At 47.5% G+C, this 17480-nt stretch overlaps 1 protein-coding gene across 3 annotated transcripts in view; it reads right to left on the bottom strand.

The window, feature by feature from the left end:
• The window catches only part of CD151 (CD151 molecule (Raph blood group)), a 34703-nt gene extending 17592 nt beyond the window's left edge, over positions 1-17111 (bottom strand). Inside the window, exons 1-2 of one of the 3 annotated variants that reach the window (XM_018082073.2) lie at positions 17055-17111; positions 2663-2782 (exon numbers count right to left, since the gene is read on the bottom strand). The gene's annotated coding sequence lies outside the window, so the exon portion shown is untranslated. Of the gene's footprint in view, positions 1-2662; positions 2783-9821; positions 9952-16614; positions 16698-17054 lie in introns of those variants that run through there. The other 2 variants (XM_018082071.2, XM_018082072.2) reach the window with 2 other exon arrangements.
• Between the last annotated feature and the right edge of the window lie 369 nt (positions 17112-17480).

Here is a 17480-nt window from a genome sequence, read left to right as displayed (position 1 = left end):
ATAGGCTTTAGGGAGATATCCTGGTCTTCAGAGAAAGCGAGTGAGGGCAGGAAACTACAGTGAAATACCTTTCCCAAAGAACCCAGGCAATGGAGAGGGGAGCCACAATCTCCCTCCCAGGCTTATGGTAACTACAGGCTCTGAACCTCATGGTCCCAAAAAGCACAGAGGTGTTGATCTGCGCCACAGCACCGGGGTGCATATGGGGAGGCCTCATCCTGAATTCACTGAAGTAATCACGGTCTCTTGCCTTCAGTCACCTTGTAACAGACCCTCAGAAGTGATATGAATCACTCTTGAAACCAGACAAGAAGCAGTAACAGTAATTAACACATTCTATTTTAAAATACCAAGGCAAAGATCTACTCTGAATCACACCGGTAATTATGAATGAGCTCTCCAAAGAACAGAAAGTGGCAAGCTCTGCCACAGGGGTGTATTTACAAACACATAAAAACATATTACTTAAACATGAGCTTCATAATGGGAAGCACTTTGCTGACTGAAAAAGTGGTTAGAAGACTAAAAGCACTTCCATAATGAAGTTCACTTGGTCCAGTCTGACAGACAGTAGCTTCATCAGCAAGCTAAATTTAAGCAAGCAACTGCAGTATACAAGCTGTGAAAGTGAATTCACTAGAAACAACAACAGGTTCCTGCTATGCTCACACACACTTCAATGTAAGTGATAAGGAGAAATAATCCTCTAAGGAAAACAAAATACACAAAGCTGGGAAGAAAAAATAAGGACAAACTCAATGTGACAGAACCTACAGATGAAAGGGAGGGGTAACAATCGGAAGATTAATTCAAGAAACTGGGAGTTGAACAGCTTGAATCCAACTTTCCACTCTGACACATACTTTGTGCATGGACTTGGGCAAGTCCCTTAGTCTGATCTTTGCCTCTGCTCTTCCTCCCCAGTGCAGGACCTTCATCTTCCTCTAAATCCAGTGATGTTACAAGGATCTGCACGGAGAAGCCCTGCTGACAGAGGAATGCCATCTGTGAGGCATGACAGGCTCCAGGTGCCTGGCAAATTGGCAAAAGCCCTACACCAACACAATTTCACTGACTCAGAAGTGCTTTTGCCAACAGACTACTTCAGCCAGTGAACTGGCTAAAAGAAAGCAAACTCTTCTGGGCTTAGCAAAATCCATACTTATGAGAGGACTGTCTGGCAAAGGAATTTTGACAATCATTTATGAGGCTTGCTAGTTCAAATACATCAGAGATTGAGAGATGTTAGTAATGAAGTACAAGAGAATGGGGTAACACTGAAGCATCTACATGAAGAGCAAGGAGCAAAGGATGATCCACCTACATAAACATCTCAAAAAAATAAAAAAGACAAAGAGTGAGCTCATCCTGCCCTATTTGACTGCCAGGCACAACCTCCTAGCTGGGTAGGAATATACAGTGCATGACTGCCAGGCAAGGCCGGGATCACTTCAAAAGTGAAACCATTCCATGGTCTGGTTTTCTTGGGCTCTCATCCTACTGTGATTGAACTCTTAGGACAAACTGGACAACAGGGAGCTCATCAGAAGTTGAGCAGTTTGGCTCCAGTTCTGGGTGCTGAGCACCTGGGAACACAAGCACTGCACAAACAGCTGTTTCATTGTGCTGAGCCACGTAAAATTTCAGTGGCAGGCCTTGCACTGGGTGTCCCACACCACCCCATTGTATTTTTATTTGCAGGCCCAAAGGTACATACAGGCACACACCCACATCCCAGTGCAGAAAGCACGTGACACGCACACACACTCTCCTGCTGGCTAGACATTCATTTAGTCATCCCAGACATTGCTTGGTGCATTTGCCTCAACTTGCACAGTAACAGTACTTAATTAAACAGCAAAGAAAGCCAGGCCTGCAGGCATTTTCTGCACAACCTGCCCTAAAGCAGCATCTGACAGATGGGGAAGAAACAATGCCAAAGCAAATGAAATAGCTTCCAGGCCATTAGGAGCATCATTATTTTTAAGTATTGATTTTTGAGTGATAGCAAGAAAATTGGTATCCAACACATCAGTGACATCTATTTCGCAGATAACTCGCATGCCAGAAGTTAGAGAACTTCTCACCTCCTTGCCCGTGCACACAAGGAAAACTGGCTGCAGGAAATCCCACTGCACCTATGCTGCTACAAAAGTAGCACCCCAAGGGGCGCAGCCCCCCACCAGTACAGCCCCCTAATGTACACACTGGTATGCTGCTGGCCTGGAGGGAAACGTTCCACTGGAGCCTGTCTGAGCTGGGCTGACAACTCTGGCAGGCATTAGCAATGTAGTTGTCCTCCCCTTGGTATGTGCAGTGCAGGTGTGGGCCAATAACTTTAATCTTCAGCAAACTGACCGAAGATCTCATTCTCCAGCAAGGTTAAAGTCCAGCCTTTGAAAGCATGAGCTCTCTTAAGTTCCCTCTCTGTAAGATGAAAACATTACCACTGCTACTTTACTTAACCCTCTGAACATCCTCAGAAAGGGCCTCCAGCAGCGTATCAACTCACCAGCCCAGAAAGCAGCTACATGTCATTTAAGCAAAGCCTTCCCAGGGCAGGAATTCTAAAGTTTGCAGGTGAAGAGCTCAAATTTATGCCATGTGGCATTATTCACCCTAAAGTGAGAGCCCTCATGGATCAACAAGTCTTGACACTGACCTTTTACCACCAAAGCAGCTTACAGCACCAGTGCAAATGTTCAGTTCTCTCCAAGTGCTTTCTTCCACCTCCTCTCTTCTTGCTGGCTCTGGTCTGCTGTGGATTCAGGAAAGCAAAAAGCTGGAGAAGAAAAGAAGAGAGATGCAGAGAATCATGAACTATGTCAAAGATTATTCAGGGAATCAATATTTGATTACATGCTTTGCCATCAAGCCCTTTAAATAGAGACCACGTGATTTCAGAATACACCCTGTGAATGCATTTGATTAAACTGCAAAGCATGCACTGGATAACAGCAAAGAGCCAGACTGCAGCAGTGGAGAATATGAAAATCTTCTGCTGGTAGAAAGCTGTCAGAACAGGTTTATATCTGCTGCTGCATCCTGTCAAGGCTGTGTACACACAATGACAGCTCATTCTAGTGCAAAAGGCCTGAATGCAACTCCATGAGAAAACTTAGGAAGATAACCCTTCTGTGCAGTGTGCTAAAATGTGCTAGGAAATCAGTCTTCTTCAGCCTCTATCCCTGCCCAAGTACAATCAAGACACAGTTCCCAAGTATCATGGCAGGCTCTGCTGGAAACAGCTATCCTGAGTTCATCTATCACTGCCATTCATCCTAGAGCAAGGCCTCACCCTCACAGCGTCAATGCAGAGCATCTCCTTCAGATAAACAAGAAGCCACACAAAGGTGCCTTCAGTCTGAACAGGAGTTATTTCTCTACAACCTTACTACACTTGTCATAGAATCACGGACAGCTCACTGTGCCACTTTCCCAGCAGACACCGGGGTGGTTGAAGTCCCGCAGCAGGACAGGAGCCTGCGAGTGTGATGCCTCCTGCGGCTGGAGGAAGAAGGCCCCACCAACAGGCTCCCCTTGTTCGGGTGGCCGGTAGTGAACACCAACCACAAGGTCTCCTTTGTTGCCTCTGCCTCTAGTTCCTCCCCACAGGCTTTTGACCTGCTCACGGCTATTCCTCAGAGCCAGCTCTTCACACACTGTCCATTTCTTGGGGTACAGGGCAACCTGCTGCCTCTCCTTCCTCACAGCCTGCAGCCATCAATAGCCATACTCCAGTCATGGGATTCATCCCGCCAAGTTTCAGCAATGGCAAGTAGATGGTGGGCTTCTAGCAGCACAGTGGCTTCCACCTCCTCCTGTTTGTTGCCCATGCTGAGTGCATTGGAGCAGACACACTTTACTTGGGCTGTTGGACATGTCACCTTTTCAGAGGAACACACCTTAATTCCTTTGAGGTCTTTCACTGGTGTTTCCCTGTTGGCTCCTATTACCTCAGGAGCCCCTGGCTCCTCTCTCTAAGACTTCAAGTGTGCTCCAGTGCACATTGCAAACCAACAGGCTGAGGGCCCTTGCTAGCATTCCATCCCTCTAACCTTGGTGTGTCATCCCATGGTTTGTCATTTCTGTGGAGGCAGCCAGGCTGCATAAGGCTGCTGTACTGGAAAATGGCCTCTAGTATGCTCTCTTTCCCCTGCTTTTCTAAGATAGAGGGTCCCAAATTTTCTGCAGTTATTTGTAGTGCCCCAACCTCATCCATCTCACCTTCATCCTACAGCAGGCAGGCTCCCTGCAGTCTGTTTCCAGTGGCACTGCAGGTAGCAATATCATGAGGGGAAGAGAATAGCAATTATTCCTCCCTAGCCTGTCTTTTTGGATACTGAATTAATGATCCTTTGATCTACACCCTGACACTAACTAACTTCACAGCCTAAGGCTTAAGCTCTTATCTGCTGCCCATACTGAGATATGGAAGCAGTAATACTTCTTGACTTGCCTGAGTGGGATAATGGAGTTTTTGAAAACCACCTGGGAAGAGAAAGTAGGTACTTTTTATTAACAGATCAAATTTAATAATTCATAACCACTTTAACTTCCTATTATTTTCAAGGAGGGGTTCCTGCAGGCCTTCACCTAGCACAGTATGGGCTACACACCTTCATTTATAATCAGCTTGGATTACCCCTGCTGATTTTCCCCATGAAAAATGATGCCAATAAGAGACCGAAACCTGTTGATTCACATTATAAAAAAGCTTCTAGACCACAAAAACATCTCTTGAGAGAAACTGTGAAAATCTCAGCACTTGAGCCATTGAGAAGCATGCCAAACAAAGTTCCTGGAATCATTAACTAAAGATCAGACAAGGGAACTTTCCAAGGAACTGGGGAGAAGACGGAAAGCACAGGCAGCACAGTAGCACAGTCACCTGCAAGGCAAGCAATAGCTCTAAAGCATCCTCCTGAGACTGAGCACAAAATCTCCTCGTGAGGCCCTTGTGCCCTACCATTTATCCATCTGCTTCATACTGCTCCCACACTCCTGGCCTTCCAGAAGGATGCAGAGCTAATCGCTTTGCTTCCTCTCTCAGCATGTTGGCACATGCTGCAAAGTCAATGTACTTGTGCCTCTAGGGCTGGAGAGAATGCAAAACACAAGTCAGACACCCAGTGAGGCAAAGCTCCTTCTAAGGAATTGTCATTTAAGCTCGTGGGGGCAGACACACAGAATGGATTTTGGTCAAAACCCCTTCTCCCTGACATCTTGACCTCTTGACTGGGAGAGCACTTTTCTGAAGAACTGAGAGAGGATGAATTCCCATGTTGGGAGTTTTGGAGGATCTCATCTCAACACTCTCTTGGTCTAGGCACCATCTCCACAGATACATCACAGTCCTGCTGTCACCCCTCGGGATCCTTGCCAAATCCCTCCTTTCTTCTACTGTGGATCAAGCTGCTGTGTTTTGAATAGACCCCTCAAGAGAGATATAGAGACCCTTAACTCTTGCTAAGTTTGATGAGAGCTAGGTATCCAGAGAGGAACTGCATGCCTAATGCACCTGCAAAGAGCTGCCTGCTCTTTGAGATAAGAGCTGTCTCTCAGGATAAGAGCACTCAGCCCCTCTACTCATATTTCCAGGACTATTTATTCCCCAGGGGAGGGGCTTACTGAAGCATAATAACAATAAGCGTAAATTTCAAATTCAACAAGGATTTACATGTTCAGCACCACCCACATACCTGTGAATTAAGTGTTTTATGAGGGGGTTATCCAAACCTGGGTGAGGCAATGCCTGGCTTCGAGATCCTTGAGGATAAAAGGGACCTTGGCATAAAACCAATTTTACAACCATTAAGGAAAAAAAGGCATGAGAGAGAAAGACAAGAGTGATCAAGTGTGCCTGGGACTGCATGTGTCTGTACTCAAGCACCATTGCACTACAAAGCAAACAAAAAACTCTTCATAGGCCTTTCTGGTCCTGACAAAACCCGCAGCCAGCCACATCCTGAGAGCAGAAAGCCCATGTTTTCTGCTCCCAGAAGTGGATAAGCAGGGAGGCAAACAGACCCTCCAAGCACCCAGTCCTCAGGAGGAGCTGGAAGGCAGGCCAGAGACCAGCACACACTGCGCGACCAAGGGGAACTCCTTCTGCGTCAAACAACATCCTCTTGTATTTCATAAGGCCTCCTTTATCCTGAAGGATCCCAAAGCACTTTATGCTATTTATACACAGGAACCACTTCACTAGTCATTGAACTGAGGAGAGGAACAATAACCGTCTCTTTTCTCTCACTCAAAACACCAGAAATCAGAGCCTGGCTGTGTTTGCAGAGAGCTCATAGCAATGAGGGTTTGACACAACAAGGAGCAATAGTTCAGATAGGTCAGGGTTAGCCAACAGACAAGACAAACTCTTCACTGCAGCCTGCTATTGGTATTTTAAATTCTATTTTCCCAACTCTGTTCATGGGCATTGTGGGGTTCTCTTTGTTTGGGTTTTTTTTCCTTTTTTTTTTTCTTTTTTAAGCAGGGCTTTGTCTGTACTGGAGAACTTACCAGTAGCATTAAACCACATTTCTAAACAAAACACTTTGTGCAGAATCAGCTTTCTGCCTGATCCCTTCCTATTCATTATCTTTCTATTCATCACATTCATTTCCAGCTCAGCTCTCAGAAGTGAAGCCACTGGGTCCTCAGTGTTTTCAGGGAGTGCTCACAAAACCTGCCTTCCCTGTAGCTATGCCAGTACTAGGACCAAGTCAACAAGCACTAAAAGTCCTGGGAGGATAAAAATCCTCCCAGCCTCCGAAAAGCCTATTCAGGCAACTCCGTACATGAACTCAAAGCACTCTGCAAATAATGCAGTAATGATAACAATTTTTTCACTCTGTACAAAGAGCTGGGATTTTACACAGTGGTTTGAACTAAGGGCAAAGACTAACCAAAGAACATGTGCTGCATTTTAGCTAGTGCACAGTCACTCAAAATTTGGCTTCAGTGTCATTGCATTTTTGTTTCCTACAAATCATCTGCCAAGCTGTTCTGTCCTCTGGAAGACCAATGCAGAACACAAAGCTGTAAGATGCAAAGTTTTCAAGCTACTTGTTAGCACTGCCTTGCCTGTGCCTGAGACACCTGAGCACAGAAAGCATAAAGCAAGAGGTGCATAAAAACCCACACCAGCTTTAGCTTATGTACAAAACTTGTTTTGCTTTGAGTAGGCTGTTCCCCTTCTCACTTTCTGTGGTACAAATGAGCAAAGCAAAAGTCTCTGGAATCATCCCACAGATCTCTCCCAGGCTTGCCTCAATTTCAGCTCTGCAAAGATCATATATTAAAAGTAGCTGACAAGGGATTTGACAGTGGAAACTAAGGTTAATGTTCTTACTGTTTCAGATATGTTGATGATTAGCTCGGGTCTGGCATCAGCCATGCCAGAGAAAACCTCTGAGCATGTCAGCAGTGGAGCAGGTACCTGCAGTCCCAGGAAAGGGGCAGTGCACTTTGCAGTGCCCTAGCACACTGACAGAAAAGTGTCATCAGCCACATCATGCAGCCACAGAAGAGGGCAACAGCAGCTCTCACTTCATCATGGCAGCTGGAGATACCGGTGACACCTTCAGAAGCCTCCCTTCCTACCAAGGACAGCCTACTCATGTGGGAACACTCTCACACCTGGAAATACCCACTTCACTAACAGCAGCACCAGGAATGGCCAAGAAGTCTCTTCTGACCATCAGTCTTTATATATATCCCCAGTATCTTTGTCTCAGGAAGTGTTTTCAAGCAATCACTGAATGCTTTGAGGAGCTACATTCCTCTCCACAGCTAAAAACACTTTATTAGAGTGAGATCAAATATCAAGCACAGTCACGGACAAATTAAATAACATTTCATTTCCAAGAGCTGTAAGTCCAAGTTCATAGGAGCTGTCTCTCTCCTGTTGCTATAGGAGCAGTGCTGGAAACAACGCTCATTCCACGCTGCATAAGGCTGCCTTGAAAAGGGCCGTTCTTCCAGTAAAATTAAACAACTCCCAGCCAAAAATAAAACATTCCTCCCCTTCCGCCTTGCTCTTGTGTAGCACATTTTAGTAACTCCACCAAACCATTTATGCAGCTTTTTTTGGACCAGCCTGCAAACTTGACAGGGAGGCACCAGCAAGTGAATAAACAACCGGGAGGCAAGGGCTGCCCTCAAGGCAATTGCTTGCTGGCCCTTCACCCCTCCTGGGGGCAGGAGAAAAGATAAAAAAAGTCCCTCACCCCAGAGGACACACCAATAAGCTCTGCAGAAATCCCCCAGCCCCAAGTCATCAACTACTTCCCTGAAACACCTCACTCCACCGGTTCCACGCAGAGGCCGAGGAGCTGGGCTTGCTCGCGTCCTCTCTGCTCCTTCAAATAAACACACAAAGGGCAGCTCTCCGTGAAGGGTACAGAGCAACAGCCAGTACAGAAACTTTGGCAAGTTGTCTCAGTGTATGTCCTGGTTTTGGCTGGGAGAGAGTCCGTTTTCTTCTTAGTAGCTGGTGCAGTGCTGTGGTTTGGATTCAGTATGACAACAATGTTGATAACAAACCCATGTTTTCGTTGTTGCTAAGTAGTGCTTACTCCAGATCAAGGACTGTTCAAGTTTCCCACGCTCTGCCAGTGAGGAGCTGCACAAGAGCGGAGGAAGCATGGCCAGGACAGCTGATCCCAACAGGCCAAAGGGATGTTCCATACCACAGAACATCAGGCTCAATAGGGAAACTGAGGGGAGTTGGCCTGGAGCCGCTGATAACTGCTGGGGGATGGGCTGGGCATCAGTCAGCAAGGGCTGAGAAATTGTACTGTGCATCATTTGTTTCTCTTGGGGTTTATTTCTCACTCATCTTTTTATTGCTATTGTTATTATTGTTATATTTTACTTTATTTCAATTGATAACTGTTCTTATCTCAACCTATAAGTTTTATTTCTATTTTTTTGACTGATTCTCCTCCCCATCCCACGACGGTAGGGGGATGAGGGAGGAGTGACTGGCTGCATGGTACGCAGTTGCTGGCTGGGGTTAAACCACAACAGTGTATCATCCATTGCATTTAGAGCTGTCAGGAAAAAGAAACTGCAAAAGGGTTCCTCTAACAGATGCCAGCACGAACTAGCTGGACTTCAAACAAAGGAGGAAAATCCTGCAGGGGATTTCTCCACCAACCCACCTTCATGTTACCTTAGCACTCTATGAGCAAGTTTCAATAAAGGAAAGCCTAACTTACTTTGAAACTTAATCCTCCCCACACCCACCCCTTGGAGGTCAATTTTCAAGTCTCATCTGATCTGTTATTTTAAAGGTTAAAATTTTAAAGGCTAAAAGTAGTCCACTCTACATTCTATTATAGTACATTTTACCCTGGATTACCCATCAAATACCAGGAAGATTCAAAAAGGCTTCAGGAGATGGGAGAAACCACGTACTTTGTTCCCTCAGGAGTCTCTCAAAATGTAGCTGGCACATACCCAGCACTCAGATTACTTCTTTGAGCTCAGCAGAAAGCAGCAGAGCATTTTGCTCTGCATGTAAGAGGAGCATGGCAAACATCTGGTACTGGGCAGACTTATTATCCATTTTTCAATTCATCCAATGCCATTAGTGAGCAGGAGCGGAAAAGCAATCCACAGCATGGCTCGCTTGTAGGTTATTTAAGACACTCCTTAAATATTAAAAGCAAAACATACCCAAGAGAAAATCCAGGAACAACAAAAGTCAAAAGTTTCTAAAGAATCTGAGTAACTACCTTCAGTACTAAACGCCCACTGTGAAAGTGAGGTCCCTCTAGGATATAAAGGGATAGAGGAACCCAGAAAACAAAACTCACCTCTTACTTTTTGAGGAATTTAGATTAAACTCTAAAATTCATGCTGGAAGTAACCACGTCAATTCTGGCACTGAAAATATCCTCCTTTTATTGACCTCAGATGACAGAGTGTTCCAGCACTGACTGCTCAGAGACACCTCTCACTGCAGGGGTAGATGGGCACACAGCAGCAGCATCGGACTTGGTAACCACTACCCTGTGCCCAGACTCAGGGAAACAAAAAAGGCTATTTGGTCAGGCTGATGCAGGGAGAGCAGACCTGAGCTAACCACACAGGGTTATTGACGTAAAAATCTGTGAGGACACTGCTGATCCACAGCAGTTATGCCCTTCATACACAGGGAAACCAATTTCCCACTTACACACTACTAAATATACTGCTGATAAGAATTATGTAACTACAATGATTTAATTTGGATACTTTCACTGCTCTAATCTAAGTTGGCTTCCCGCCCCCTCCTTTTTTCCCTAAAAACTTTTTTCCCCCCAAGAAGGTTTTCTTCCACATGCATACCTGTAGCCCAGGTAAAGCTTGTGACACCAACAAAAGCAGAGGTTTCCCTCTGCAACTGTCTGCTTTTCCCTCTCCCTTCTTGCAGCACACCTGTAAGCCAGAATCCACACTTCCCCAGTGCCTGAGGGCGAACAGCCCAGTGACATCAGCAACCAGGATTTTGTCCTGGTGTAAGCATGTGGTTTAAATTCCCTTTTTTTCCCCTGTCTCGGGACACACTGCACACACCGAAGGGGAGCCCTGGGGAGAGCACAATGGACAGAGCAGGCCTTTGTTAAGCTCTCCAGAGCCCATCTCTGACACTGAACACAGCCTCATTCCCCATGAACGAACACAGGAGCTCAGCAGGAAGAAAAAAAACAGACAACTGACACTCAAAGATGCAGAAATCAGCCTGACAGTTCTTCCTCCCCAAATACAGAAAGAGGTCCTCCCAGTAACAGGAAAGTTGTCCTCCCAAAAGCCCTCCAAGTGGACAAAGTACATTGGAGACCACATCAAATCTCTCCTCACCTCTGGCAGACCTCTTGCCTAAGCCAAGTCTCTCAGCAAAGATGAAAGGAGGCTACTCCATATAGCAAGGAGGGACCTGGAACTAACCACAGCTCAACTCCTCAGCAAGGTGTACTTCCACAAAGGACTCAACTCATCCCTTCTGTGCTACAACAGCCAAATCCAGAAGAACAAAGTAGGTTCCTGTACACACATTCCTTGCACACAGCACTTGACACACAGCCCCAAGAGCCCTCCCTGCTCCAGCACTGGCTGCTCCAAGGCAGTGCTTGCCACACGTGTCCGTGTGCCTGGCTTCCGTGCTCACCGTACACCGCTGTGATGGCACACACAGCTCCCCAACACCTCCCAGGAGCTCTGCATGGAGCTCACAGTGACCATGGAGGAAAACAGAAAAATCATCTCTGTTTCCAGAGCAATGTGGGGGTGAGATATGGGATATGAATTTCTCCCTTCTGGATTCCACCAAAGCTATTAAGAGATACTGACATTCACAGGCCATGACTCACGCCTGCCTTGTCAGGCACTACAGAAGTCCCGCTCACTGGCTGGCATGCCAGAAATGTCAGCATGGCTGGCATCTGCCAGCTGGCTCTGTTAGATATATAAATTAGACCAAAACCATCCTTCCTCTGTATTTTCTTTATTGTTGCAGCATGGTGGTCACTGAGGATCAGAGCACTCCCTGAAAACATAACCATGCAGGCACTACAGCTCCTACTCTGGCAGGTAACAGGTCAGCAATGCACTTCAGACAAAACAGAAACCTCTCCCCCAGTAATTCCTACCTCAAACCACTCTTGGTCCCAGTTTTAACTGGATCTCATTAGTGAAGGAGTCAAAGAATATGTTGTTCATACTCCAGCTATGTTGGTAAGTCATACACTGGAATTTAAAGAGCTGCCAAGGACTTTTTTCAATAGTGCAAAACAGTAATTATCTGCTTGAACCTTCTCCTGTCAACTTCTTCCCCATAGGAGCAGAAGTGTTCCAGGGTGAGGTACCAGACACATTTTCACCTTGCCCATTTGTACTGTGCAGCAGATCTTTCTCCCACAGCATCTCCAAAAGGTGTTTCTTCTCTCAACCTGTCCCTCTCCTACAGTAGCAAAGACATCTGTGAAACATGCTGCAGATTTCAGCACAACTCCACAGCTTCTTAGGAATGTACAACTTCCGCGCTGCAGCTACAGGGACAAATTTCACCAAACCACAGGCACTTTGCCTTACAACTCCTTCCACTGCCCCAGATCCCCACTGCTGTTTCCTTTCCTATGAAAGTAAAAAGAACCTGGGTTGAACAAGTGAACTTTGCTCCTTTTGCATTCAGCTCCGGTACCAGCCACAGATAAGAAACAATGGTCAATGCCAAACATTTTATGTCACCTACTTCTGCCTCGGTTTTTCTTTCATCAGCCTCATTACCGCCGCCAGGAACAACCTGTAGGTCTGAGCAACATCCTCTCTTGCAACTCCCACATCTCATTTCCACCTCTCTCAAGAGGCTGTGCCACACCCCACATCCTGCACGCTCCCTCTCTTGGATGCACTCACCTCAGCAGGCAGGAAAGGCAACTCCTCAGCAGCCTACACGGATGCAGCGTTAATCATGAGCGAGTTGCACGGTGTGTATTTGGTTGGCTGCACCCTGTGGACAGTGCCTGTGGGTCACCATCCAAATGAATTTAAACAGCTGCCAAGGACACTTCAGAACATAATTCCTGATGTCCTCCCTTATCCCACTAAGCCAGTATCCTGCCTCCAATAGTGTCCAACACTACTGGCATCAAAACTATGCATGAAATACACACACAAATACATATGTATCAATAACTGCATGAAAAGCCCAGCTGACATGTCATGCTTGCATCCTTCTACACAGCCGGATACAGTTTTAGTCCCACTGTTGACCTTACTGCACTCCTGCCCGAAATGCACCCACGGAGCCGCACAGCACTTTTCCGGCTCAGACTGGAGAGTCATAACCACCCAACCAGCACAAGGAACTTAGGTTAGAAACACAGACCAAGCTGGTCATACCCACATGCCCAGGCCACAAAACACACCTCTTACTCTGCCATGCAATGCTAGGAGTGCAAAATAGTCATCACCCTTCTGCTCATTTTGCTGGAGTTGTATTACTGTCAGCATCCACGACACAGGACTAATAGGACGGCCTGAATTCATTCCCTGGGATCCCAGGCTGTTGAGATCACAAGCAGAGGAGTCTGGCAGGCAGGACAGAGAGCAGCACTAACGAGAGAGATGCCCATCAGCAGTGCTGCTATTACAGTGCAGATCCTTGCCAAGAGGGCCTGGCAGCCAACAGTTTTTGAGCTGTGGGGAGAGATGGAACGAGATGCTCTCCCCAGAACTGACCCAACACCTCATCTCCACTCCGCAGGCCTGTCATTCCTCATTTCTCTCTCCACATCTTGGCTTCAGACATGGGGTGGCAGGGAAAAGCATGTTTCTTAGAGACTGGGAAGATGGTCACCATCCTGGGGGAAAGCTCTATCAAAATGCACATGCAAAAAAGAATGGGGAAATGGGGCGATTTTACAGTGACACTGCTCATTTTATTTCGGCTTTGCTGTGGCAAAAGAAAAAATCACATTCAGGGTCTGAAAGACAGGATGAGTGGGTGAGACCTGTATAATCTTGAAGGTTTTTAAACAACCAGGGAGGCTTAGGTTTCTGTTCCTTGCAGAACAGAAGGAAGCCTCCTTCCTTGAGGGAAGCTGAGATGAGCTGTCATTTCCAGGAGTGCCCCTCCCTCAGGCTTTCCATGACCTCAGCTGTCAGGGCACACACTCAGTGAGAGCTAGAGATAATCCAATGTCAAACCCAGAGCAGAGAGTAGAGTAGAGGAGTAGGAGAACATCCTCTCAGGAGGTTTCAAGAGCAAGACTGATGAGGCCACTGGGGATAGTAATGGTAGACTGGGACAGGAGAAAGCAAAGCTACCTCTTTTTGCTTATCAGAGTCACTTATTTTTTTCTTTCCAAGCTTTTGTTTTAAACAGAGAAACAGTATGATTGCTTTATAAATGACCACATCACCTGGAAACACCAGACAGGATAGTCTGCCACATACAGGTACAGGTGGTGATAGAGATGTTAACAGGTACAAATACACGTAAATATGTATTTTCCTTCTATGCATAAGAAGCAGCTCAAATGCGCTCCTTAGAGCAGAATCCAAACTACGCAGAAGCAACAAGTGAGTTTACCTGTGGGATGACCTGGCTAGAAGAGACACAGCTCACCAGTCAACCTCTTCAGGGCTGTTTCAAGAGCAAGGGAGTTGTTGCCTTCTATGTATGTGCAATGGAAACAGCCAGAGTTGTGATACAACTTTTATTAGCTGGGAATAATATAATACGCCTGTTGGAAGCTTCCTAAGGGTAAAGAGAGCACTTCACCAGCCACTCCCACCTAGCATTTTTCCTTGACAAGGGAATACAAGCAGCTTTCTTCCACCCCCTTGTTGAAGAATCTCAAAGACACAAACTTCTGGAGGCTGCACTGAAAGTAGCCTTTGCACATCCAGCATTTTGGCAGTGTGTGCCTTACTGTATTTGAAGAGAAGCCTCAGAACCCTGCCCACTTCCAAACTGGCATAAGACTTCCCTCTGCAGAAGGGGGCTGGGAAACTAAAGCTTTGCAGAAAAATCTTCTTGGGTTGGTATTCCCTGCTTACTCAGAAAATTCATTACTTTTGTATCAAATCCAAGAGGAGAACCACAATGCCAACAGCACTGCAGTAGCTCCCATTACTCTGCACTCTGGTCTCTGCACTAAGAACAATCCGCCTTTAACACACCTGCTTTGAGGCAGGTGAAAGAAAACTTGACTATTAAACTACCACAAAATGTACCACAGGACAGACTAACCACGTTAGACTCCAGCGTAAAATGAGGTGTCACACATGGGACATTGTTTCAAGCACTCAGAAAAGGTGTGTTCTTATTGTTTCCTGGAGCCAAAATAGTGCAGGGATCGCCAGGACTTCTTATACCAGGAACTGGGGGAGTCATTCTCCTCCACTGCAGAAAGACTCCACTGAGAAGGTAAGCCATTATTTTAAAAAAGCCACAGGCCAATGAACATGTGCAACAGTTTGGAATGAAACGTGCTTTTTACAGAAATACAGCATAAGGACAGAAGGACATACAGATCAGGAACCCAAAGACATCATCAGCAAACTATAGAGCAAGGATGTGATCCAAGGAGAGTCATACAGAGGAGCTCAAAAGCTGACACCTCCTCCAGCTCACAACTCAAGCTTTCAGCATCTGACTCAAATTACTGGCACGTAACAGCAGCTGTAGCAAACCAGAGCCCAGGCCCACCTGTGCAAGGCAGCATTACGCCTTCGACAGGGACCTGTCACCAGATGCCTCACAGAAAACATAAGTGATGCTGCCCCAGCTTCCAACAATCCAATTCCTCGTTGCCCAGCTCATAACAATCTGCAGACTGGAACTGCCTGTTCTAGGCACACAAACAGCTTCAGAGAGGATAAATGCACTAAAACTTTCGCATCAACTTTTCTAGTTTCTGTGAGCTCAGCAACAGCTCAGCAGAGAGAGGCACTCTGCTCCCTCCATCACAGGCAGTCCTCTTTGGCAGCAGCGAGAGTCACCCAGCAAGACTGGGATGGACCTTTGACTGGTGACATGCTTAGAGACTCTTCAGCCTCAACAGTACCAGGCGGCAGACATCCATCCCAGCAAAAGCTTCCCTAAGAATGTTGGCAGTGGCCTCCTAGGTGGCAAAGGAAACATATTTTGGTAAAAGGGACTTATTTCAAAACTGTTTCAACAAAATGGCCACTACTGGGCCACCTCTGATGAGTTATGTTAATCAACCCTTGTTCTAGAAGGCACTATGTGAACTCTCAAAGCAAGCCAGGAAGAGCTGTAGGGGGACAAAGGAAGCGAAGCAGTGTCATTTAAGGGATGCTACAGAGTAACTTGAAATAAAGATATGTCATTGCTAAAATTCAACAGGATACTGCAACATGTTGATTACAAAAGCGCTCAGGAAAAGTCAGACTTTTTTTTAAATTTACATCACTTTATGTTCCTTATGAGATGACATGGGGCAAAGCAATACTGCGGTACATCATCAACCATCAACACCTGCTCCCCCCGATCCAGCTTCCAGAGAATGAAGGAAACACAACATCGCCTGGACCGTGTGGTAAACAAGGGCTCCCTCTCTCTCTCCTCCGCCTCCAAGGGTCCTGCAAGCCCAGCATAAAGGCCAAGTCTTTAATTGTACAACAGGGAGACTTAAGTGAACAAAAGACAGAGGGGGATAATAATCGTTTCACAAGATTATGGCAAGATTCAGAACACCTTTACTAATGCACCGGCTATGCAAAGCTTCTGACACCACCCGCAACAGGTTAAAACAGTTTTCTAAGGAAAAAAAAAAACACAACACCAAAACAACAAAAAGCATGCAAGGGTCGAGCCCCTGCGAAGCTGTGCAATGGCACGGGGCGCTAGAGGGGAGGCACAGCAGCGCTGCGATAGAGCCGGGCTCGGCTGACCGCGGCCAGGTGCTCAAGGGGCCCGGGGTGCCGGGAGGGCGCGCCGGGGCCCCGCTGCCGCACAGGGGCCCAAGGGCACCGCTTCGTCCCGCTGGCCCCGGCACCGCCGCCCCCAGCCCCTCCGGCCCCGCTCCCGAGGCCGCCGCGCCCCCCGCCTCCCCTCCCTGCCGCCGGTTGCCGCCATTCTCGAGGCGCCCGCCTCACCCTCCGCAGCCGCTCCGCCCGCCGCACGCCCCGACCTGCCGCGCTGCCTCAGAGGGAGGGAGGCACCCCTCTGAGGAGGGCGGGAGGGAGGCGCGGCCGGCCCAGCCACCCTAGCCCGGGCCGCCTCCCCCCCGTCGCTCCGTCGCTCGCTCCGGGCCCGGCCCCGATTCGCCCCGGGGCCGCTGCTGCCCCTGCCCGTGGAGCGGGCGGCCCCTGAACGCGGCTCTGGGCTCCCGGGCCTCTCGCTGCCATCTCCATTGCCGCAGGCAACGCGTTACAGCGAACTCCCAACTGAAGCGGCTTCTTTTTTTTTTTTTTTAAGGCGTCAAACTTGGTTGTTAAAGAGTTTTCCATGAAACACCCTGTAAATCAAGATCAAGCCCTGACTGGCACATTGCCTCATCCTTCCATTACCTCACTTTCAGCCGCAGCCCACATACCTCTGTGCGGAGCAGCCCTGAGCTGCGAGAAAGGCCCTTGCCTGCTCCCCTCCATGGCTGAGTAGCCTCACATGGTTTTTCAGGGATGGGGTGAAGGGAGGAGATCTGGGCAGGGAGGGAGGAGGTATGGGCAGGGAGCGAGGGAAAATGCCAGTTTAGGATCTCCTGGGTGCTTGCCCCAAGTGTGACATTTAACCTCTCCATGCGCCCAACTCAAAAATCACATCATCCTTCCCAAGAAGTAAACTCAATCCTCACTTCCTCAGCTGATGGGAATCCTGCCTAAGCTTTGCCTTGGAGCTGCTGGAGGGCCAAGTGATAGAGTAAGCCCTGGGGGACCAGGTCATGCTTACACACTGGTAGGTTTTTTGCAGGGAGTGTGTGGCAGAGCCTGGAAGCCACAAACTCCTGGAAGCCCCAAACTCC

This window comes from Manacus vitellinus, unplaced genomic scaffold (assembly GCF_001715985.3).
Source record: "Manacus vitellinus isolate BGI_N305 unplaced genomic scaffold, ASM171598v3 scaffold_59_pilon, whole genome shotgun sequence".
Taxonomy (NCBI): Eukaryota; Metazoa; Chordata; class Aves; order Passeriformes; family Pipridae; genus Manacus; species Manacus vitellinus.
This window is presented reverse-complemented; position numbering and strand designations above follow the sequence as displayed.